Source organism: Periplaneta americana, chromosome 11 (assembly GCF_040183065.1).
Source record: "Periplaneta americana isolate PAMFEO1 chromosome 11, P.americana_PAMFEO1_priV1, whole genome shotgun sequence".
Lineage (NCBI taxonomy): Eukaryota > Metazoa > Arthropoda > Insecta > Blattodea > Blattidae > Periplaneta > Periplaneta americana.
Window position 1 is genome coordinate 33,646,816 of NC_091127.1, and position 27,125 is coordinate 33,673,940.

A 27,125-nucleotide genomic window follows, 5' to 3' on the forward strand; every position below is an offset into this window, starting at 1 on the left:
GATGATGATGATGATGATTATTATTATTATTATTATTATTATTATTATTATTATTATTATTATTATTATTATTATTGCAAATTTACTGCTATTTTTATAGCTTACTTAATTCCGTTCATTAGACACTCTTAAATTTTACAGCATAATGTAGGCCTATATTTTATTTATTCTAATTCTATTATAGACTTGCACGAAATCATAGGGGTTTCCTCAAATCTGCTGTCACAGTTTTTATGATTATATCAAAAGGACAAATACGCACGTATATCCTCAATTCCTGAGTGGGAGAAAGGACACTGCCTCTCATTTTTCCTTTTCTCAAAAGAGAGCGAAATACCGTTTAACAGAATTCAAATGTTCATGAACCATATTTGGAAGTGTTAGGAAGAAGCCGAAGATTAAAAAAAAATACTGATATTCTGACCAAAGATCGATAAGAAAATACCTTTCTTGGAGTGGTAAGGACGCATTAGAGGAACAAGACTAGAGTCTACGAACAAAGGTTAATATTCCGTTTGGCAATAAGAAAGGGATTGACAAGGTAGGAGAGGCCTTAACCTGCTTCAGTCTGCTCCCAAAAGTTAAAAATTTCAGAAGTGGATATTATGTTGCGAAGTTGCGATCTTCATTTACTGTATCTTGCGTTGCAGTATTGATGGGACTCTTACGTACGCATTTACCTTGCAGTCAAATCCGGACCCTGAACCGATACTTAGGACCCAAGGATAACACCTTCAATAAAGTAACATTTATTACTATCGAAAGGTCTGCGCAGCTGTGTTTATTGTTCTGTTTCATACTGACTTCCTTGGATGAAGCCGGACCAACGACATCGGCCTTAGAAATGATGAGGCTGTTGAATGGAATTAGAAAGTCTAGTTTCTTTTTCTATATTCTCCCAATATGCGGCTATTAACATGTAAGATTTTATCTCGCTGAATGGACGTGCGATTAGTAGAAAACAAAAGGAGATAATACATGCGGCATAAATATCGAAAATCTTCCTCGATATCTTCGAATGAAGGATAGGATGACTTTAGGTAGGCCTATGATTAGGGTGACCAGATCTACCCTATTTTCCGATAATTTTCGTATTTCAGCTATTTTTTTATCCTCCCGGCTCCCATATTGTTTTTATAATCCTCCCGTATTTTAATATAATCTAATAATAATAATAATAATAATAATAATAATATTATTATTATTATTATATGCGCCAATAATATTTATACATAAACTGACATTAATATCTAATCTATAGTTTAGTAGGTATCACCTATACAATTTAAGGTTTGAATTGACAAACATCCCAAGTCCAAAATTTATAGAATTTGACTTTTTATCTGACATGTCATGTTTTGCATAGATTATTATCATGTAAAAAATAATATCCTAAGTTCGAATCTAAGCCTGTGCTGTTTATATGAATACTAAGCCTATATGTACTGTCATCCTCTGAGGAATTTAGTGCTGAGAGGAATGCGGTTCCGACTAGTCTAGCGCGGTACTGGAGTGGGAGGGAACAGTGACAGCTGCAGTCTGGAAGGAAGTACAGTCATACTGAAAACATTCGCCCAATTTACGAGAGCAGTATGCCTATTAGTTTTCTAACGTATTTTTGGCGAGATAGAGATAGGCTACAACCATTCCTACTTACGTGTTCAGAGAAGGAAAGTATTGTAGAAAATTTTATTTATTTATTTATTTATTTATTTATTCACTATTTATTTGTTTATTCTGGTGAAGTTAAGGCCATCACACCAACACAAATACAAATACAATAAAATAAATAAAAAGAAAAAATCATAATACTACTACAATAATATAAATGAAAAGAAGAATCATACTATAAAATTTAATGATTAGTAGAATTGAATTAAATTTGTAAAGTAATCAATTTAAATATACTGTACTTCTGAACTAACTTGAGAAGTAAAACTACTTTTATTTGCATTTTAAGAAATCACCAACAAATGATTTTCGCATGGCATTATAGGAATCTGTTTTTCACGACACCAATCACACATATTCTAAACTTTTCCACAGCATGTTTCCTTAAAAGTGACTTGTAATGGTGAAATATTTAATATGAATAATTCATATAATATTAACATAGCTGACATCAGGGAGATGTTTGAGCTAAAATTGCAACAATATCTATCTATACTAATAATAAATCTGTAGCCGAAATTTTTCTGGTAATTTTCGATTTTCCAAAAATAATTGGTCCTAACATATATAATTAACCACCCTGAAACCGAAAATCGTTTTTTTTTTAATTTTTGTCTGTATGTCTGTCTGTCTGTCTGTATGTTTGTTACCTTTTCACGCGATAATGGCTGAACGGATTTCAATGAAAATTGGAATATAAATTAAGTTCGTTGTAATTTAGATTTTAGGTTATATGGCATTCAAAATACATTATTTAAAAGCGGGGTTATAAGGGGGCCCGAATTAAATAAATCGAAATATCTCGCTTATTATTGATTTTTGTGAAAAATGTTACATAACAAAAGTTTCTTTAAAAGTAATTTGCGATAAGTTTTATTCCTTGAAAAATTTTGATAGGACTGATATTTAATGAGATAAATGAGTTTTAAAATTAAAATAACTGCCATCTAAGGCCGTGTAATGAATTAAAAAACAAATGACTTCGTCTATAAGGGTCCTTGGACAGCAACAATCGAAAGCTATGAAACATAGCCTACAGAGAATGTTTCTGTTACCATCACAAAAAGATTCGCGCATTTTTGCAAGCAATTTGGTCTAGGAAAAACTCTTGTCACTGAAGTATATATGTCTGCAGTGAAGGGATCTATAAAAATCCTAAGAAACCATCTCTACAGTTACATAGATTGAGCTCTTTGCTATGGCGATCTGCTCACTTAAGTTGGATCTTGCAACCAGTGCTAAATAGACGACTGTGATCATCCAATAGCTAATAGATACTAGGAAATTTTATGTTTCTTCTGGAATTAATGATGTTTTGTTTAGTCTTTTCCAATTATTTCTAATTGTGCTATTTCTTATTCTTTTTCTTCACCATTGTTTTATTTTTTTTTTTCCATTATAACAACAATTTTATGGTAAGCTTTGTTTTCTAGGCAGCCTTCAGTTGGAGGAAGCTGAATAAAATTTATTCGAAATAAAAATATGAAGTAATATCGGAAGCTAAATTAACCGATTTGTATAATTAATTATTATTTCACCATTGGAAAGTGTAGTTTCTCTAGATGGACATAATGCTATAATGTTATTACAGTAACTTCTGATATAATATAATATAATATAATATAATATAATATAATATAATATAATATAATATAATATAATATAATATGTAATATTATATAATATAATTTAAGTTATTTGAAGGGTTCACAACCATAGTGGGCCAAGCGCCATTTACTGAATACGTAGAAAACAAGGGTTAAAATTAAGTTATTACCATAATTCAATGGAAACCTATAACAAGTAAAATAAAATATACACATTAAATCTAAATGATGTCAATCTTCATTAAACTATGGTTGCATGTAATAAAAATTAAGAAACATGTTAAAGGAATTGTCATTGCACCAAATGAGTGTCTCTGGACCAAAATGATCGCATTTTAATTATTTGGATGCAATTTAAATTAAGTAACATATTAAACGATTTATCCTTCTATCAAACACGAATGTTCCCTGGATCAAACGTCCTATTTTAATTATGTAATTACTTTATATTTATTTCTAACGGGTGCAGCGGAGCGCACGGGTACGGCTAGTATTTAATATATTAATAACAAAACCATATAGGCCTAGGTAAACAATATGTAAGTTACATGAAATATTCACACACTACTACAAACTAAAGACTGCATGTTTTTGGACGATTAATACTTCTCACTCCGCTCGGCTCGGCTTGGCTGTAGCGACAAAAGAATCTACCTGCAACCCACCCGCACCGATGGCAAGAATACCTCAGTTCTCAGCGCTAAACTCGTCGGAGGAAGATAGTATACAGAATGAACCAGAACTCTACCGACAAATTTTCACAGATTGTTCAGGGATGTTGGTCTCTGATGACTTTATACCGAGTAATTTGCTCATTCTTATATCAGGTTTGTTTTCCTACAGGGATGTTGGTTGAGTGTTTTGATAGGAATGTATGGTCTCCAGTGACTTATTACTGAGTAAAGTACTCATTCTTATTTCAGCAGTCACTGTACTGCACGACATGTCAATGTAACCCAATCAACTGTTTTGAGAGTACAGTCGCTGTACAGTTTGTAGAGATCATGGCGCTCGACATTTTGAGCAACTGCTTTAAACGAAGTGAAGAGTACACAGTGTACTGTACAGTGAAGTGTTTAACAAACAAGTATGCGTTTTGTTCTAAAGTTTGTTTCATTATTCATGTAATTTTTGTATTGTTTATATTACAGTTTATTATATTACAGTACCTACTTCAGAACTTAATTTATTACTTTTTAATTTTTCTTTGTAATCTATTGGAACTCATCTTATCATCGTCCAAACAACACGCTACAAGTAAACACATCAACAACTCACTACTCAGTAATAAGTCACCGGAGACCATAGGTTCCTTATATCAAAATACTCAGCCAACACCCCTGAACAACCTGTGAAAGTTTGTCGGTAGAGTTCTGGTTCATCCTGTATATTTGCTCTCCTGGAAAACATACTTCAATGAACTTGGGATATTTGTCAATTCTGTTCTGGTGATTGTGTAATCTTTGGAGTAAATGTATGCACGTATATTGAGTATCGTGCATTTAGTAAACACAAATTTGTGCAATTGACAAATTCATATGTATATATTAAACAACAGAGACATAAAAAACAATAAAATTATATCAAAAACACTCAACAACATTAACATTTAAAAAACTCGTTAATATCCTAAAAGGGTTTGTTAATTAACCAACCAGAGAGGCAAGTCTTTTAAAAGACTTCCTTTCCAAATTGAAAACATGTGTCGGAAATTTATTTTCAATTTTTAAAGACATATTAAAATAATTATTCATTGTTTTGGTTAGCCTACACTTAGGTATATCAAAAAGGTCACGGTGTCTGGTGTTGTATAGGTGAACATCATTCCTATGAGTTAACATTTGCGAATTATTTTTGACAAAATTTAGGGCTTGATAAGTATACAGTGATGTTACAGTCATTACTTTTTCATTCACAAATAACGGTCTGCAGTGTGCCTTCATTGATGAATTAGTTATAATTGTAATAGTTTTTTTTGTAACATAACCTTATTAATATGAGTACTATTACTCCATAAAAGTAGTCCGTAAGAAAGTATACTATGAAAATAAGAAAAATAGACAACTCTAATGTATTTCTTCGTAACATACATTTTTAAATTTTGCTGAAGAAATATTACTCTTGACAATTTTTTACAAACAAAATCAACATGGTCTGCCCAGGTAAGTGAGGTGTCCACAGTAATACCACAGTCTACTATATACAGTCACGAAGCTTGAGTTTTGAGGGTGGTAGAAACAATAGACTGTGACGGTACTATTTTGCATTGCCTGTAATGAGGCGATATTAGCGATCCTAGTGGTGAGCATCTATCTAATGTCTGCATATTTACTACATATTGCGCTTCGCGACTGTATATACTACCAAGAAGTTTGAAGTTATTGTTTTCAATGACTGTATTACTAAATAACAGAGATGCAGTTTTACTTTCATTTGAAAGAAATTTATTGGAACTAAAACATTTCTTGGCTTCATTAAAAACTGAATTAGTAAGAGTTTTCAATTCATTAATATCACTATGACTTGTCAAAGATTTTATTTTTTAGTTTGCATACCAACATAAAAAAATTAAATATTCTGCAGCATCCTGTGGACAAATACAAATAAGTTAATACAGTGAAACCCCGATTATCCGTTACCCTATTAACCGATTAGTGGATTATCCGACTGTCTTTCTCGCTCGTAGAAAAAAAATATGAACTACTGTACATTATATTAGTACGAATTTTTTTACAGAGTTTTTTTTATAAATCTTTACCCTTACCCATCATGGCCGTACTGTTTAACTTCCATGCAAAATATCTTCTACAAGCACCAAAAGAAAACATGTTGTACTACGGCAAAAAGTGCAAATAATTGAGTGGTTTGGGAAAAGAGAAAATGTGGTTCATTTCACATCACAATACGAGATATGAAATACAACTGTACGCGATTTAGACTAATGAAAAATAAAATATAAACTGTATAAAATTTGTAAATCTACAACATGAGAACTCTACTATTCCTGTTTCCACAGACAGTCGTCATAAGGAGTTTCCTTTGCAATTAAAAACCTGTCGTTGAAAACCAGACTTTAGTACAATAAATAATGTTTTAATAACTGACTTACCGGAAAATCAAACTTGAATTGTAAAAAAAGACTTAAATAACTGAACTTCTGATCCAATACCTAGCGTATTAAAAAAAATACCATAGAGGAAATTACGAAAATATTATGTACTTAGTTTATGAAAACTTTTTATTGTACGGATTATCCGATTTTTTCGATTAATCGTTCACTCCACCCCCTTCATTACAACGGATAATAGAGGTTCTACTGCACTGAGAAACGTGGATATTTAAAATTTTATTGTACTGAAAAAAAACTTTATTTATTCAGCTTCCTCCGAGCGGAGGCTGCCTAAAAGACAAAGCTCACCATAAATTGCTGAATATTGCGGCCTAAATCTTACTTGTAATATAATTATACTAATAGTTTTATATTATAAATATAAACTATTCCATCAATGAATCCAGACTTCGCACTCCCCAAAAATTTCGCTACAATTTACCGTGACCAGACCAAGTCTCCCGTGATTTTGTACTCGGAATTTGATCATCCTACCTATGACACAAAATGCAGAAATACTCTACACGGAAGTTTCTTCACTCAGAAGCCCTCTAAATATGATAAATAGAGAAATACAATGGCTTGATTTTGTGTCTGCAAATTTACTCACATTTATTCTTAGAGAAAATCTAGTATATGTAATCAAACTACGCTAATAATAATAATAATAATAATAATAATAATAATAATAATAATAATAATAATAATAGACAAAAATTATGGGATATATTATTACTAATGAAAGGATACCCACTGTGCCTTGTTGAAACAATAAAGAAATTATATGAAGATACAAATATAATTATAGACACCGGATTCAGAAGAACAGATACAATTAAAACAAACACTGGGTTACGACAAGGGTGCAGTTTGTCGCCCACTTTATTTTATATATATATATATATATATAGACGACATTTTAAATAAATGGAAAGCTTTAGTGAATCCAGGAATAAGAGTAGATAATAAAGTATATGTAAATAATCTTTTGTTTGCAGATGATTTAATCATAATACAGAAAATGAAGATGACTTACAGAAATCTTTAAATAAAATATGTAAATTATATGATCTAAAGATATCAGTAAAAAAACAAAGACAATGGCATTTAGAGGAAAATATCCAGTGAGATCCAAAATTATTTTAGAAAATCAAAGTATAGAACAGGTGTCTAGTTTCAAATATTTGGGCTGTGATATTAGTTACAATATGGAAAGAGATATTGATTCTAAAATAATTAAATTTCAGATGGTATGTGGAACAATACAGAGAACGTTAAAAAATAAAGTTAGAAGAGAAACTAAAGTAAAAATGTTTAAAGTTATGGCAATTCCCACAATATTGTATGGATGGGAAACTTGGGCTCCAACGAAAAAACAGAAAGATAGAATACAAACGGCGGAGATGAGGTTCCTCAGATAAGTTAAAGGGTGTACAAAACTTGATATAATAGAAATGAGGATATAAGAGAAGAATTAAAAGTACAGCCTTTATTGGATAAAGTCACGAATTATAGACAAAAGTGGATTGAACACATGAATGGAATGAGTAAGGAGAGATATCCATTGTTAGCAAGAAATTATCAAGCAAGAGGAAGACGTGACATCGGGAGACCTAGAAAACGTTGGGCTGATGAATTATGAAGTCGGAACGGGCAATTGCCTAATCCTTGGAGTGATAATGAATAATAATAATAATAATAATAATAATAATAATAATAATAATAATAACATTGATGTTGAGGAAGAAAAATTGTGTATGTTAATATTAGATTGTATCAGGAATGTATTGATGACGTAGTCGCACGGGACATGACTGTTGATTGATAAATTGGATCGCTCTCCCCAGTGATTTATTGTGCTGGTCCATTGGCCAGGTCATCTCGAGCCTGCGGCGTGATGTTGCGCACATCTCTTCCTGATTCCTTGGCGCTGTTTTTTTTATTATTCTCCTCTTAAGCAACTGATTGCACTTTCTCTCCGGCAGAGAAGAAGCGCAACTAATCCTGCGATTGCAGAAAACATTATCGCCGCTACGGAGCGTCTAATAACGGAGATGTGGGCCACCCTTTCCCTTCTCTCGGGCGGTCGTGGGATCCTCCCCCGCCTCACGACTGCAGGTGAACTGCGAAACATGCACCCGACGGTTTCCCTCTTTTGCATATGAAGATGCACTGAGGCTCCCCAGAGCAAGATCCACGTTTGCAGCGATGTTGATAGTTATAATTAAGCTTATAGTGATGATGTGAAGTCCACACCTGTGGAGTAACGGCTAGAGCGTCTGGCCGCGAAACCAGGTGGCCCGGGTTCGATTCCCGGTCGGGGCAAGTTATCTGGTTGAGATTTTTTCCGGGGTTTTCCCTCAGCCCAATGTGAGCAAATGCTGGGTAACTTTAGGTGCTGGACCTCGGACTCATTTCACCGGCATTATCACCTTCATCTCATTCAGACGCTAAATAACCTAAGATGTTGATAAAGCGTCGTAAAATAACCTACTAAAAAAGTGATGATGTGATGACGATCGTAACACTGTCAATTATTATAACGATTGTGATGACGATGATAATCATTTGTAGTTGCTTAAACTTTCGAATCACAGGCGTAGCTCAGGCGGTAGCACATTTGCCTGCCGATTAGGAGTTGTGCTCGGGCGTGGATTCGACTCACTTTTGGCCTGATTACCAGGTGGGTTTTTTTCGAGGTTTTCCCCAATCATAAAGCGATTGTCAGGTTATCTATGGCGAATCCTCGGCCTTATCTCGCCAACTACCATCTCGCTATCACCAATTCCATCACTCTAAATAACCCAGTAGTTTATTACAGTGTCGTTAAATAACAAAGAGGAAAAACAAACTTTCGATGTTTGGCCTGTAGACTAATAATAATTATAAATATTCTGATTCTACTACATAGCCCTGCTGAATTACTATTGACAGTGAGAGTAGGAAATTCTTTACATGTGTTCAAACGATAGTACAACACGCTGTCTGCAATAAACAGTGATTTAGTTAAATTTCAACTCACAAATCACCAGTCGATTCTACTTAGTGTAAGGTATGACGCAACTGGATTGTCTTTGTTAGCAAGTATAAAAATGTAGTCTATTACTAATAGAACTCTCACACTCTCTTTTAGGACTAATTTTGTGTTACAGTTTCTATTGGTGCTAAGTTATTGTGTCATTTATTTTGTGCAGTATTCATCCGTGTAGATATAGTATTTCGAAAGGAGATTCAACCTGATGCAAGTAGATGTAGAAAGATCCTTTGTAAGAAGTCATTGTTCTTGTGGTTTATCTGTCATTTATTTTGTGCAGTATTCATCCGTGTAGATATAGTCTTTCGAAAGGAGATTCAACCTGATGCAAAGATGTAGAAAGTTCCTTTGTAAGAAGTTTTTTTCTTGTGGTTTGCCTGTCATTTATTATGTGCAGTATTCATCCGTGTAGATATAATCTTTAAAAGGGAGATTCAACCTGATGCAAAGATGTAGAAAGTTCCTTTGTAAGAAGTTTTTTTCTTGTGGTTTGTCTGTCATTTATTATGTGCAGTATTCATCCGTGTAGATATAATCTTTAAAAGGGAGATTCAACCTGATGCAAAGATGTAGAAAGTTCCTTTGTAAGAAGTTTTTTTCTTGTGGTTTGCCTGTCATTTATTATGTGCAGTATTCATCCGTGTAGATGTAATCTTTAAAAGGGAGATTCAACCTGATGCAAAGATGTAGAAAGTTCCTTTGTAAGAAGTTTTTTTCTTGTGGTTTGCCTGTCATTTATTATGTGCAGTATTCATCCGTGTAGATGTAATCTTTAAAAGGGAGATTCAACCTGATGCAAAGATGTAGAAAGTTCCTTTGTAAGAAGTTTTTTTCTTGTGGTTTGTCTGTCATTTATTATGTGCAGTATTCATCCGTGTAGATATAGTCTTTCGAAAGGAGATTCAACCTGATGAAAGTAGATGTAGAAAGTTCCTTTGTAAGAAGTTTTTTTCTTGTGGTTTGTCTGTCATTTATTTTGTGGAGTATTCATCCATGTAGATATAGTCTTTCGAAAGCAGATTCAACCTGATGCAAGTAGATGTAGAAAGTTCCTTTTTAAGAAGTTTTTTCTTGTGGTTTGTCTGGCAATTTATTATGTGCAATATTCATCCGTGTAGATGAAGTCTTTCGAAAGGAGATTCAACCTGATGCAAAGATGTAGGAAGTTCCTTTGTAAGAAGTTTTTTTCTTGTGGTTTGTCTGGCATTTATTATGTGCAGTATTCATCCGTGTAGATGAAGTCTTTCGAAAGGAGATTCAACCTGATGCAAGTAGATGTAGAAAGTTCCTATGTAAGAAGTTTTTTTTCTTCTGGTTTGTCTGTCATTTATTTTGTGCAGTATTCATCCGTGTATGTATAGTCTTTCGAAAGGAGATTCAACCTGATGCAAGTAGATGTAGAAAGTTCATTTGTAAGACGTTTTTTTTTTCTTGTGGTTTGTCTGTCATTTATTTTGTGCAGTATTCATCCGTGTAGATATAGTCTTTCGAAAGGAGATTCAACCTGATGCAAGTAGATGTAGAAAGTTCCTATGTAAGAAGTTTTTTCTTCTGGTTTAATTCTTGTTGAATATTCATTTTCTTTCTTTTTTTAAGTTGGTTATTTAACGACGCTATATCAACTATTAAGTTATTTAGCGTCGATGAGATTGGTGATAGCGAGATGGTATTTGACCGAGGATTCGCTGTAGATTACCTGGCATTCACCTTACGGTTGGGAAAAACCTCGGAAAAAACCCAACCAAGTAATCAGCCCAAGCGGGGGATGGAACCAGAGCCCTAGCGCAACTTCAGACCGGCAGGCAAGTACTTTAACCGACTGACTTATGCTGGTGGCTTTTCTCTCTCATTTTCAAAAATTTTGGTGCTACTACAAACTTAGAGAATAAACTTTGTGTCTCATATCTTTTATTTCTCTTATTTTTTGTACAAGTGAACATATCTAAGCAATTCATTTTCTTAAGTATCTAGTTTTTTATGTTTTGTTTCTTCCTATTTAAAATAAAACATGTTCTTGACGTAGAATGACTTAAGAGGTGGTTGATTAAATAGTCACAGGAGTTCTGAATTGACATCTACTGATAATTACTTCAGTATTAAGCAGTGTAATTGCACGGGCGCGATTACCATACAATGCTGTCCACTGCTGTATTCATTACTGCTACTTCGATAAATAAATCGACACCCGCCCTCATTGGGGTCCATAAATTTGACCACTCAGGTAGGGCGTAGCCAAGTCTGACACCATAGGTAGCAGCTCCATTCTGTGAGACATAACTCAAGTTTCTTCCGACTGCCAGCACACCTACAAATGAGATCTGAGCCTCAAGAATATCCAGTCCCACGGACTTGTCCTGTAGGTCTACTTGCCATGGGAACACTTCATCATACAATCATCACTTGACTTCTGTAACATTAAGTATGTGATATAACTTATTTCTCTCGTTTAATTTCTGTTGACGAAATTGTACTATGTCTGATTTCAAATCCAGCGGCTACGGATTTGATTTCTGGCAAAGAACTGGAGATTTGCCTTTTATGAATAGGAACTGGATATATCTCCATTGTTTTCTGCGGTCGTAAGCAGAGATCTTGCTCTATATTAACCACATGACCTGTAACAGCCAGCGCCAGCGTTTTTGGCGCGTGTCCTTGAGAACAGTGCCCAGTCAGTGAGCATTTGTTGCCAGTGCAGCTGAGAGTGGTACCACCAAAATACACGTCACGTCAGCAATCTGCCAATCATAGTTGTCAGTATAATTGCCCACTGACTGTGGCAAAGGCAAGACACTCGCATTTTGCGTTTCTAGGTTGTGTCCTTGAGTACGGTGCCCAGTCAGTGGCGTCTGCTGCCACTTCAGCTGAGAGTGGTACCACCTTCTAAACACAAGTCACGTCAGCAATCTGTCAATCACAGTTGCAGGCTTTCTCGTCTACATACTGCGGCAAAGATAAAATACTTGTTCTTAACGTTTCCATGACTTATTTCACATGCCAAAAACGGTGGCTTTGGTTATACTCATACCATATAAATGGCTACTGCTTTCAAGTAAAAATTTGAGTAGCATTTTTATCAACAGTAATCTCACCAAAGGCTTTGATTTATCTGGAGAAAATAAAACGCGAGTGAGATTTGACTGTTGCACGATTAGAAGAAAGTATATAAAGATTAGAAGAAATAAAGTACTCTAATACAATAAAATAGGTATTCATGGACTTATTAAAATTCTATTTCACTAATGTTAGCTTCACGAAAACGTTTGAAGGGAGCTGCCATTTTCAGGTGACTATCTATGCGGGAAACAAATGTCGATCGCAAACCATGTTTTATAGTCCCGCAAAGAAATTGCATTTTGAAATGTTGGCAAACAAATGCTAGGGAAGTGATAAAAACAAATGCTAGGTAAGTGATAAAATTGTAGCGATAAATAGCCATGATTGGTTGAAACACGTCCTTTCGTGCCGTTTTATTGGTCAAAAGTAAATTTAGTATGATGTAGAAAAAGTATAATAGTCAGCAAAAAGCTTCAAAGTTGTGAGGTCTTTATGGTATAATAATAGTAATAATAATAATAAAGTTATCCTAAATACCAGAATTCTGTATCCAAAATCAGCTCGAAAGAGTCGCTTTATCAAGAATAGGAGAAAGCAGAAGTCTGACATATTATAATACATATATTATATTTACAGAATTAGAAAATTACTTTCCAAATATGTACTAGATTAGAAGTACCTATACTTCAAAATGATGGCGAAACTTACATATTATTATTATTATTATTATTATTATTATTATTATTATTATTATTATTATTATTATTATTATTATTTCAATACACAGCACTGTGATTTTATCCTCTTTGGTGGTATTTGGTATTAGTTGGTAACACTGAAGAGACGGCCAAATTTGTCTTTTAGGAACTACTCTTACGTGCTCCTTACTATAGACCTAGTCATTTCAGCGTTGTTCCATTGTTGATGTACGTCCATCTCATCGTTTCTCAGTAGCATTTTGTAATTATAACTGGACGTAAGAGTATGTAAGAAACTGTAGGCTAACTACAACTGTAATCATAGTTGCATGATTTGCTGACATATTCATTATAGATCAACCGATAAGGACCTCGCGTTATAATTACACGACACATCTGATCCTTCCAGCCTTGAAATATTTACTTGCTAACAGGAAACAATCTTGGTAATGGGTTCTGGCAGCGATTTAAGAAGTGTGCAGCAGGAACTGCCATCTCCACGGCCTTCCTGGCGCGAATCCAGCCAATGAGACACTTCCTTATGACAACCTGATCGTCCCTACGCCCCCGCGTTGTATTGCAGTCGGACTGAACAATGCCATGATCAATCTGGTCGTGAGAGAACTCGGCAGATCCTGAACATGACAGTAGGGTTTCACTGTAGAAGTTCTCATCCTTTTTCTCTTCCATCATCTCCTCCTCTCATCATCAAAAGTTGACGATGCATCAACCATACTGCACTACTCTTCAACAGAAGATAAATTTCAAATTATAAATGAATTACATATGCTCACCCACACACCATTTGATAAAACTATCTGTTTAATATATACACAGAATTTCAGCCATTAAATACTTCGATGTCTGCCTATAATGCCAATGTCGAAACACAAAATATTCATAAGAGCTCATCGACATACTAATTCCTCCCAGTCCTTATCCTACCCTCATCCTCAAAATCATCCTACTTCTCATTTTCATCTTCAGAATCGTCATCCTACTTCTGTCTTATTCCTCGGCATTCTCATCGACATACTAACTTCCTCCCAGTCCTTATCCTACTCCTCATGCTCAAAATCAATCTACTTCTCATTTTCATCTTCAGAATCGTCATCCTACTTCTGTCCTATTACTCGGCATTCTCATCGACATACTAACTTCCTCCCAGTCCTTATCCTACTCCTCATTCTCAAAATCATTCTACTTCTCATTTTCATCTTCAGAATCGTCATCCTACGTCTGTCCTATTACTCGGCATTCTCATCGACATACTAACTTCCTCCCAGTCCTTATCCTACTCCTCATCCTCAAAATCATTCTACTTCTCATTTTCATCTTCAGAATCGTCATCCTGCGTCTGTCCTATTACTCGGCATTCTCATCGACATACTAACTTCCTCCCAGTCCTTATCCTACTCCTCATCCTCAAAATCATTCTACTTCAAATTTTCATCTTCAGAATCGTCATCCTACGTCTGTTCTATTCCTCGGCATTCTCATCGTCATACTAACTTCCTTCCAGTCCTTATCCTATACTCCTCATCCTCAAAATCATCCTACTTCTCATTTTCATCTTCAGAATCGTATCCTACTTCTATCCTATTCCTCGGCATTCTCACCGTCATACTAATTTCCTCCTAGTCCTTATCCTATACTCCTCATCCTCAAAATCATTCTACTTCTCATTTTCATCTTCAGAATCGTCATCCTACGTCTGTCCTATTACTCGGCATTCTCATCGACATACTAACTTCCTCCCAGTCCTTATCCTACTCCTCATCCTCAAAATCATTCTACTTCAAATTTTCATCTTCAGAATCGTCATCCTACGTCTGTTCTATTCCTCGGCAGTCTCATCGACGTACTAACTTCCTCCCAGTTCTTATCCTACTCCTCATCCTCAAAATCATTCTACTTCAAATTTTCATCTTCAGAATCGTCATCCTACGTCTGTCCTATTACTCGGCATTCTCATCGACATACTAACTTCCTCCCAGTCCTTATCCTACTCCTCATCCTCAAAATCATTCTACTTCTCATTTTCATCTTCAGAATCGTCATCCTACGTCTGTCCTATTACTCGGCATTCTCATCGACATACTAACTTCCTCCCAGTCCTTATCCTACTCCTCATCCTCAAAATCATTCTACTTCTCATTTTCATCTTCAGAATCGTCATCCTACGTCTGTCCTATTACTCGGCATTCTCATCGACATACTAACTTCCTCCCAGTCCTTATCCTACTCCTCATCCTCAAAATCATTCTACTTCTCATTTTCATCTTCAGAATCGTCATCCTACGTCTGTCCTATTCCTCGGCATTCTCATCGACATACTAATTTCCTCCCAGTCCTTATCCTACTCCTCATCCTCAAAATCATTCTACTTCTCATTTTCATCTTCAGAATCGTCATCCTATGTCTGTCCTATTACTCGGCATTCTCATCGGCATACTAACTTCCTCCCAGTCCTTATCCTACTCCTCATCCTCAAAATCATTCTACTTCTCATTTTCATCTTCAGAATCGTCATCCTACGTCTGTCCAATTCCTCGGCATTCTCATCGACATACTAACTTCCTCCCAGTCCTTATCCTACTCCTCATCCTCAAAATCATTCTACTTCTCATTTTCATCTTCAGAATCGTCATCCTACGTCTGTCCTATTCCTCGGCATTCTCATCGACATACTAATTTCCTCCCAGTCCTTATCCTACTCCTCATCCTCAAAATCATTCTACTTCAAATTTTCATCTTTAGAATCGTCATCCTACTTCTGTCCTATTCCTCGGCATTCTCACCGTCATACTAACTTCCTCCCAGTCCTTATCCTATACTCCTCATCCTCAAAATCAGCCTACTTCTCATTTTCATCTTCCTATTCCCCGGCATTCTCATCGTCACACTAACTTCCTCTTCAGTATCCTAATCCATCTCCACTCCCCTCGAAAATAGAGTTGCAACATCGTACGTTAATCATTATAAAGAATCATCTTCTGCAGCCGCCTTATGAAACTGCGGATTATAACTTATTCACTGCATTCTACGTATGAAACGAGAGTAAAATCTGTCCGTTCTCTGAGAACAGCGCTGGTCGTGATGGAAGACTCGTAACTGCCTGCACACGGCCTTCTTTCAGTACCAAGGTCCTCCACTGAAAGGAACGCTGTGCAGGGCCCCAGGCGCGATGTCTGCTAGCACACAGACTCTGTCTGTCGAAGAAGTAGGCCATGCACAGCGAGGTGTGTATTGTGTTCCACGAATCACCTATACAAACATAATTCGCTGCATATTTTCATGAGTGATGTCCTGCACAATTGAGGTCATACAGCAGGTAGCATTTCAATGTCTGCTGTCGGGAATTTTATCCTATAGAATAAGTGCACAATAAAATATGGAACTAACGATTTTAAATACACAGGATGTAGTTTGACTTTATCAAGGAAATCATTTTAAACAAAATTAAAAAGATTCGACTCTTCCTTTTTATGAGGTGTTACAGCGGAACTTCAGCAGAACTGAAAAGTAAAGAACGATAAATTATCAGTATCATATAGATGACACAGTCAGATAATTACATTATATATGTTTGTCAACAATTAATTTCTTTATCATGTTTTAATGACACTACTGTTTGTGAATTAGTAGTAGTAGCAGTAGCAGTATTATAGTCGCGTCGCTCTTATTTAGGCAGTCAATCACGTTGTTGTTTGGCTACATTTAAACGTGTGCGTCTTGTCATTCGCTGCTGATGACGTTATGCACTTCCTAAGGCTCGATAAATAGTGATTATACTCACCCGCCATTTTGGTTCTTTCCTTGCCCTTCTCAGCAAGCACACGAGGACGATTTGCCGCACCGTTAAACATTATCATGTCGTAGCTCCCATGAGAGTCAATCAACTGCGCTTTAATTTTTAGTATTCATAGATAAATGTCTAAGGAAACACAGAGAAAATTAGGAATCAAAATCCCTTTTGGAAAGTGAGAAAAAATTACTAATGTGTATGTGATCCGTTCAAAATAGACATTGACACCCTCGAAAGCTGATAAGCGACAAATTTTTTTACTTTTCACATTACATGACAGGTCAAAGCGAGAGAAATGTTCAGAAAGAATAGAAATTGAAGCGTTCAAAGCCATAGTAGGCCAAGCGCCATTTATTAAAAACGAAGAAAGCAAGGGTTAAAGTTAAGTGAATACCATAGTTTAGTTTAATTTAATTTAATTTAATTTAATTAATACTTTACACTTGAGCTACATTAGGCATTGCAGCCCGAAAGAGCAGAAGCTCGTGCTCGGGCGCAGTTCAGATCAGTTATACAAAATATATCACAAAATTAAGAGAGTTCATTGAGCACAATAACATTAATAAATAGTAAAATACATACAGCATGTAATAATAGGGTCTATATACAAATAGAAAATACAAAAGTACATAAATATTAGAGTATCAATTTTTAACTCAATTTGCTTAAACAATTAAATAATTAATCTGATTTGTTTCTTAAATATGTGTGTTAAGTGTACTTAGCTCAGGGTAAGCTCTAATTAATGCATTATATAGTTTGGGTCCAACATTTCTGCTGTGTTTTAATCCAGCAGTTGTGTGGCATTTGGGAGTATTTAGAAAGAAACTGTAGTTTTGTCTCGTATGGTATTCGTGAGGATCAAATTTAAATTTATTGTGGTTTTTATGGAAGTAAATCAGCAATGTTTGTTTATAAATTTGTTCTAGATTTGATACACCAAATTCCTGAAAAATTAATTTTGTTGGGTATATAGACAAATTTTGATAATTCTTTTTTGGAGCAAATTTAAAGGATGGAGAGTCGATTTTGCCATTCCTCCCGAACCTAAAATACCATACTGAATTATTGATTGAAACAGAGCTAAGTACACAGTACGCAGAACATAAACAGGTAAATAAGCGTTTATATAATTTAATTTTAATGTGTATACTTTATATTTCCATTGAAATATGGTAATAGCTTCATTTTAACCCTTGTTTTCTACGGTTTTAGTAAAAGGCGCTTGGCCCACTGTGGTTCTGAACCCTTCAATTACTTTTAAAAATAGCTGCTACTCAAAATCTTTACTGATTTTCGAGTTACGGCCAGTTAAAGAAATGCGGGGATCTGTGTGGGTGGAGCCTATGACAAGTGAATGGGCGGAGCCAATCAGTGCAGGAGTGTGTTGCGGACTGCATCGGCTCACGGCCGCTAAGGAGTAAGGTGCGCGTGGAAGAAAGTGGTAGATAGTGTAGCATTTTAGACGCTCGTCTTCAAGAAATGCTTTCCCCAAGACCGGTCATTGGACTGGCCCCCTCCACTCACCACTTGCGCAAATGTCGTGCTTCGTCTCCTGCACACTACAGATTTCAGAAACAGAGAACTGTATAGCTAAAAGTGCTTAACAACAGAAGTCTTTTTAGTTGGTGCTGTATCAAATTCTAGGTCATTTAAAGGGTTCAGAGCCATAGTGGGCCAAGCGCCATTTACTAAAACCGTAATCGTAGAAAACAAGGGTTAAAATGAAGTTATTACCATAATTTAATGGAAACATATAGCAAGTAAAATAAAGTATACACATTAAAACTAAATGATATGTCAATCTTCATTAAACTATGGTATTCACTTAACTTGCTTTCTCCGTTTTTAATAAATGGCGCTTTACCCACTATGGCTCTGAACCCTTCAATTAGAGTCGATGTAATTGCTGAAGCGAGATGAAGACGAGGATTCTCCATGTAGGCTAATTACCTGACATTCGGCTTACGGTTCAGAAAAAAAATTGGAAAAGCATGATCAGATAATCAGCCCAACCGGAAATCGAACACACGCCTGAGTGTAGCTCCGGATCATCTACCGGCTGAGTCACGTCGGTGCCTAAACGACAGAAGTAACAGTTTAATAATGTTTTCTCATAAATGAGTCTGTTGGAACAAAATAAGCCACTTTTGTTTAAAGTAATTGGGTCTGTTGAGAAAAGAAAAAGACTAAAATAGATGTGTTGAGAAAAAAAATAAGTTGTTTTTCAATGCATCTCCTTCCACCAATGAAGGTCACTAGTTCAGTTCCCTAGTCCAGCAAATTATATAACGAAAAACATCACAAGAATACCAAGTTCAATGCTGAATGCTGTCGAATCGATTCGTTGCAGGAGTTTTAATTTGTTTTGTATTACAGTAATTATGTAACCGTTCGTCTCTTTCAATTCGAATACAAGCTGTGGAATAAATATAGGCTATACTGTACATTTAATTTAGGTGAACTGTAAACACCGCGATTACAGTTTAAACTGTTTATATCATTGCTACAGCTTAAATAAATAGAGCAAATTTGTAGAGTATAAATTTCAGTTTAGAGATGGGGATGACATTGTCGATCGTTTTCAGTGCTCGTATTCATCATGACTTTTGATACGGTTTGAAAGAAGCATGGTCTACGTATGGATATCTTAGATTTTTTTTTCAGGTGTCTCACTACATGCTTTCGTCACTTTTTGCCCTTTACCAACTAGACAGTAAAGTGGTAGGACTTCTGTGATAGGGAGCAAATATTTCATAGATGCCAAGAGAATTTCTGTATTGTTGCTCATTTAAGAACATATTGGGTTATAATGGGTTCATAAGGACTGAATACAATTTTCGGCAGAGAAATGGGAGATTTATTTTCTTCCGGAATGTATAGTGAGGGTCACATAAGAACAGTTCTCAAACACAAATATCGGCGTCTTGTCAGTGTTGCCAACTGTTACCATATATCAAACGATCCTTCGTACTAAATGACTTATTTACTTACCGTAAAATATGTTGTAACATTATTCTAAATAATTCAATAATTTGTAACATGTTTTCGTAGGCAAACTATGCAAGAAAGGGATCAACATGTCAAATATTTTGTCTGGCATTACGAAATTCATTGGTTTGACTAAACAACTGACTCACGAAACCTAACCTAAAAATATATTTTGTTTGACCACATGAATTTATTAGTACTAACTCCGAAAACTTACTGACTATAGTCTTGAATTATAACCACAACGCAACATATAAAATAACTACTACAGACGTGGACAAATTATTATCAAAATTGAGAATTTTTATGATAATTATGTTTATAAAATTTGACTTTTCAGTTTAGACTACAGTTGAAAATTTTGCATATTTCCATCATTATAGTAGACAGAAATATGCAAAAATGTCAACTGTAGTTTAAATAGACGAGCCAAATTTTGTAAAAATACATAATAAAAATCTTTAATTTTGCTAAAAATTTATAAATATGCAAAAATGTCAACTGCAGTCAAAATTGAAGAGTCAAATTTTTTAAAAATATAAAATAAAAATCTTCAGTTTTGCTAATAATTTGGAAATATCCAAAATGTGAACTGTAGTCCAAATTGAAGAGTTGAATTTGGTAAAAATATATAATAAAAATCTTCAGTTTTGCTAATAATTTGTAAATATGCAAAAATATCAAATGTAGTCCAAATTGAAGAGTCAAATTTTCTAAAAATATACAATACAAATGTTCAATTTTGCTAATAATTTGGAAATACGCAAAAATGTCAACTGTAGTCTGAATTGAAGAATCATATTTTCTAAAAATATATAATAAAAATGTTCAATTTTGCTAATAATTTGTCCACGTCTGTATGTATTAATATTAATACTGATATTAATTAATTATTAGTATGTTCAAATTTCACTAGCTTCCAGTAACAGGTTCAGAAATCTAGTACAATTTCAATTTCATGGAACTCCAGTACCGACAAATATTGTCGATATTTGTCTCAGCTGCCGACGTACTAGTTACAAAATCACTACCATTTGTAGTATTAGCCAGTATCGAAATTCGAAACGAAGTTGTCAAAAGAAAATTCAACATGCAAATTATAAAACCACCACAATCCACTAGCATGTGTAGTAATGGAGGAAAAATGGTTAAGTTTCACCCTTTGGGTATGAAGTAAGCAGACCCGGACTATAGCGAATGTAGGCCTGTGTCCTTTGTATTGGATTTGTCTTATGTCGCCCCATGTGGTCACTTTGTGTTATTTGATAAATGCTAAAGGAATTCGTGCGTTTATTAATGAACTAATCTGCAGAGAGGAGACCGAGATCGAAGAGGGGCGTGGCTTCTTAGTACAGTCTGTTGATAAGGAATGTAGGTACTTGTTATATTGTTACTAACTAAACAAGTAAGATTCTCTGATTGATGTTCTGGCTGATATGTTACAGTAGTGGGGGGGGGGGAAACCGGACCGACTCTTGTAGCTGATTTCAGAGCCTTGTTCACTCAGAGCACGATAGACTGGTAACTAAGACGTTCGTGGTTCGAATCCTGCCTGAGAAGGAAACTTTTTTTTTGTTCCTTATTAAAATATATTCCCAATACTTTTCGATTGCAGTGATATTTTACTACTTAATTAACTTATTATTCCCAGAACATGAATTTTACGAGCAATCGAAAAGTATTGGGAATAATTCTGAATAAGGAACAAAAAAAAGTTTCCTTCCCAGGCAGGATTCGAACCACGAAAGTCTCAGTTACCAGTCTATCGTGCTCTGTAGTGAACAAGGCTCTGAAATCAACTACAAGGGTCGGTCCGGTTTTTTTGCCACTACTGTACATCTATTATCAGGCTGTACATCTCACTTGATGATAGCCTATGTGTCAGAGGAAGAATAATTGTTTGTATGCATCTGAAATCCGACTAATGTATATGTAGCTAATATTAATAATAATAATAATAATAATAATAATAATAATAATAATAATGTTTTATTTTCGCTGGCAGAGTTAAGGCCATAAGACCTTCTCTTCCACTCAACCAGCCTTAATACAATACATATTTAAATTACGAATATTTACACTACACTTAAAAGGTTCTCCTGCAATATTCTTCAGTTAAGCTTTTACGACTAGTAGACTACATATTTATTTAAATTTAGATAAACCTATAAGGAAAAGTAGTAACTTAATTTATGAGCTAATTTAATTCAATCAATTACAATTAATTTGAGATTTGAGATAGATAGTAAAATGATGAAAATTAATTTAATATAAGGGTACTAGAACTATGATACAGGGAGAAATATATATACTGTACATATAAATCTAAAATATATTTCTATAATGAAAATATTAATGTAATTGCCATTAGAGATTTTGTAAATCTATTTAGAGAAATTAATGATAATAATAAGAATGGACAGATGTTAGTTTCATTATATGTAATAAATATTAATCAGAAATTAATTTGTTAAGTAAGAATTTATGTAATTTTGACCTAAATGAAGTTATTGTCCAACAACCCCTTACATCACTCGGTAGCGAGTTCCAATTTCTAGCAACTGAAACTGTATAAGATCAAGAATATATAGATGTCTTGTGGTAGGGTATAATGAGTAAATTGTTATGATAAGATCTTGTACTTAGCTGATGATATGCGGCGATGTATACAGTGGAGGGGGAAAAGGAACTGGCCGCCATACTCCATAATCTCCTGGCCTAGTGGTGCCTTCTTGATATCATTTGTGAGGTTCAGACCTGTCTTCGGACAGTTGACTGAACAACAACAAACAAGTAAGACGTAAATATACAGGGTGTCTCCAACCTTTAGGGTCAAAATTATACAGATGATAGAGGATATTTTGATATGAGGAACCGATGGTCGGAAATGGATATTTCGGACACCACGAGATCTTGAAAGTGTATATGTGAGGGACGTTTCTGTAAGCTGTTTTAATTTTCATAACAAACAACTTGCTGGCGCTTCCATGCTGATATTTGTTATTGCTTACAAAATGTCATGCGTCGTTGTAATGCATGTACTGAGACAGGTGGTCGCCACTTTGAACAACTGCTTTGAGTTCTAAGTTGTTGCTATGAGGCGTATGTTGTTTTGGAAATAAAACATTAAATATCTTGTTGTTTGCAAGAGAATGTGGTTGTAACACTGCCCACTTCATATCCATGATCACCTGGGCAACAGATTCTTACCTGCCTGCCTTAGTACACAATAGACACCAGAGATATTTCGGAATGTGGAGCAAAATGTCATGCATTGTTCTGGATGTATCAAGGTTGGTGATCACCACTTTGAACAGTTACTGTGGGATGTAAGTTGTTTGTGTGTGTAATAGTACATTATTCAACGAGCCTATAATGGTAGTAATTAAGACGCGAGTATGTTTGTTTATGAAACTCGCTTGCGCTCGTTTCATAATTTCATACGAGCGTCTTAATTACCATTATAGGCAAGTTTCATACGACTTTTTATGCTCGACCATATTTCTAACTTGAAATTATTCATAAGTATTCATGTTATGGTTATCTAAGTGAAGAGCGGAACTGACCTTCTAAATTGTGAGATGTGCGCAGACGCGAAAGTATTGATTTTTTTCCGAGGCACGAATATCATTGACCTTGATGTAATCTAGAGAATAACATGAACATTAATTAAACTTGATATAACCTGGAAATTGATTTGGAATTGAAAAACGAGATGACAAATTGAATTTATATGAATATTTACAATTAACGTTAATTATTATAGTAACAGAACATAACCTTCTGCGACAGTATTAGATTTCCAGCCTCCGTGACGTTTCGCTAATTGTCTTTCGATTGCATATCCTAGAGTAATCGATACTTGCTACAATGGTGATTTCTCATTGGCTGAACAACTGAACTATAAGGAATAGGTGTACTTTAATGAGGTGCATTAAAGGGCTACTACCAGGTGTATAATTACTACATTTCGGCATGGTCGAGCATAAAAAATTAAAACAGCTTGCAACAATGTTCATTAAACTTATATCTTGTTCAAGAACTTATTTAACATTACAATTCATATAGGCTATTCATTAACATAAGATTTTCCCTGGAAAACAATTTGTAAATACATAAACTTCTGGACCACAGTTATGTTATGTATGAACATCCAATTCCAGCCACATAACGCCGGCGTAAGTTAAATTATTAAATAAATGTATGGTATCAAGGTTGGATTGATATTGGTTATGTGGCAACATTAAATTGCCTCTGCACAACTAATATACAGAATGGAAGTGAAATAGCCTTGCAGATTTTCAAAGTGAATAGCTCATGTTGTATGTAACAAAAAACTATAATATCATATTGGTGGAAAGTTGTAGTTTTTTTTAGAAAAAAAATTTTTTTTCCCCAAAATGTTTAACAACCTCTTATTCGGTAACTATTGCGAGTAGGATCGTGATTTTTGTCCCTATTGATAGAAAATGTAATAAAGAATACTTTATCCTTCTGGCGTATTTCAATAGCATGGACGGTTTTCGTGTAAATTTAATTTTAAAAACCTCTAAATTCAAGCCACTGCACGATTCGAACCGGTGACAGCGTCGAGGCAGAGAGCAGCTCACCTACCGAGACACACCGAGTTCGTTGACCTCTTACATCTGTATCACGAGTAGTGTGTTAACGGCGATGTTGCCGGACTGCTGAAATTTCCGACTCAATTTCCTAATTAACCGTGCATTTCATTATAAAACGTGATATAGGTTTTCTATTCATTTACGTGTACCCTAACGTCTCTCTCAATCTGAAAAGCTATTTAACTTCTACCCTGTATAGTCTACATACAGTACATTAGCTCTAAAAATGTTTCTGGGATTCTTTTAAGTTTGAATAATAAAACAGAGATCCGCTACTTGTCAGTATCTACCATTGGTTAAAAATCCTCAATAGAACAAAGACATTTATTTATTTATGTATTTATTTATTTATTTATTTTTTGTTTTATTTGTTTGTTTGTTTGTTTGTTTGTTTGCTTGTTCGTTCGTTCTTTCGTTCGTTCATTCATTCATTCATTCATTCATTCATTCATTCATTCATTCATTTATAGTAATGATGAATTTCAGCAAGGAATCCAACATGGTTTTGAGCCGATTATGCACTCAGTGATATGAATAAAATTGTTCTCATGCCATCTCGTGGTCAGTCCTTTTACTCTGGACACGGCAAGTGCGTTGTAATTCGTTTGTGGCCAGTAAAACCACATGTTTAATGACTCAGATTTAACTTTCAGAAATTGTGATTCGGTACTCAATTTTGTTCAGAAATATTCAAAATATCCTATTGTTTACTGAGCATACATTTTACAGCTTCCACACTTTGCTGTTACAAAGCATAGACGCAAATTTTCGATACAATTTTCAGGTAACCACAGCGAATTCCAGTAACATTACGATGGCCCAGAACCAGACTGTTCCAAGTCCATTTTACTATATTTTTTTCAGAAGAGCTATTTTAAGCTCCTGACATTCAGTATTTCATGAAACAATTTGGAATAGCTTCATAGCAACCTTATGGAGAGGAATATTTACAATTTTGTTCGATTCATATATGCAGACAAGAACTGGAACACAATGAAACACAGATTTCTTTCTTATAAAAAGCTGGACTTAGAACAGTCTTGTTCTCAGCCATCGATTAGTTGAAACATATTTTATACATCGGCTCACTGAATCGCATTAACTTCTCCCATCGCATGAAGTCCGGGGGATTTTTTCTGCTAGCAGTTTCAGTGGCAAACTGTAAAAGAGAGCTAAAATAAGTTGTTTTTCTTCTTCAAATTTCTTATTTTCATACGGTCTTACTAATAAACCGTGTATAGTTTTTAGACGAGACTTATGCAGAGTTGAGACAGAAAACGTTACTAATAAACCATGCATAAGCGATGGATGTATAAACAATCTGTAACTATACAATGAGAATTGCTTTGCAGTAGTTATATATACGAAACCCCTTGTTTAAGTGTTGTATATAGAGAAAAAATGGCCGCCCCTCTAACAGCTGTTCGTATCGACTGTTATTTTATGATGATGGATGCCTTGTAACCACAGAAGAACACACCAAAGAGCACAGAATAAGTAGAATATTATTGCTGTAGCTTGTACTCTTTGGCCACAATGTAGTGTGGTAATTGATCAGAGCCAGTTGCACTATCGATTCTTAATACGGCATACTGGAGCGCTCTACCGGATGCAATAAAGAACCTAAGATATTCTATTACCTTTCATAATGAAGTAATGACGAAACTATGACGTAGCTGTGTAACAATTATACTGTTATACACGACGTATGTAGTGATTATTAGTAACGAATTTACACACGACTTATAAACGAGCTACTCATTGTATAAGTATAAGAGAGTTAAACGTCTGTATATAGAGTTTTTATTAGTAAGACCGATAATGAATAACTTGCATTGTTGTACATAAGTTAGTGAAAATATTTATAGGCATATCGTCTCTAACTTACGTAATCTTGTTATAAGAATAAGACTGAATTGCTGTTTGGTGAACTGTCCGAAGACAGGTTTGAACCTCACAAGTGACACCAATAAGGCATCACTCATGAGGAAACTAAATCAGCAGATAATGTGGTGGCGAGTTACTTTCCCTCTCCATTGCATACTTTGCTGACTAATAACACATGACGCTGAAAAAATAAATATGTAAAATTCAGTACAATCAAGCCCTGCTATATTTGTAAAACAATTGAATGCTACGTATAATTAACATATTGTAATAGACTAGGCAGTAATAGTACATTATGCAACGAGCCTATAATGATAGTAATTAAGAAGTGAGTATGGATATTTATGAAACGAGCGCAAACGAGTTTCATAATTTTCATACGAGTTTCTTAATTACCATTATAGGCGAGTTTCATACGACTTTTTATGCTCGACCATATTTCTAACTTGATATTATTAATTTTTGACCAATGTCCCGTATGTTGTGAGATGTGCGCAGACGCGAAAGTATTGATTTTTTCCGAGGAACAGATATCCACATTGACCTTGCTAGGCCATAAGAACCTACAGAGATAACATTGAAATTAAATTAGACATTGAAAAACGAGATGATAAATTGAATTTATTTGAATATTATTTACAATT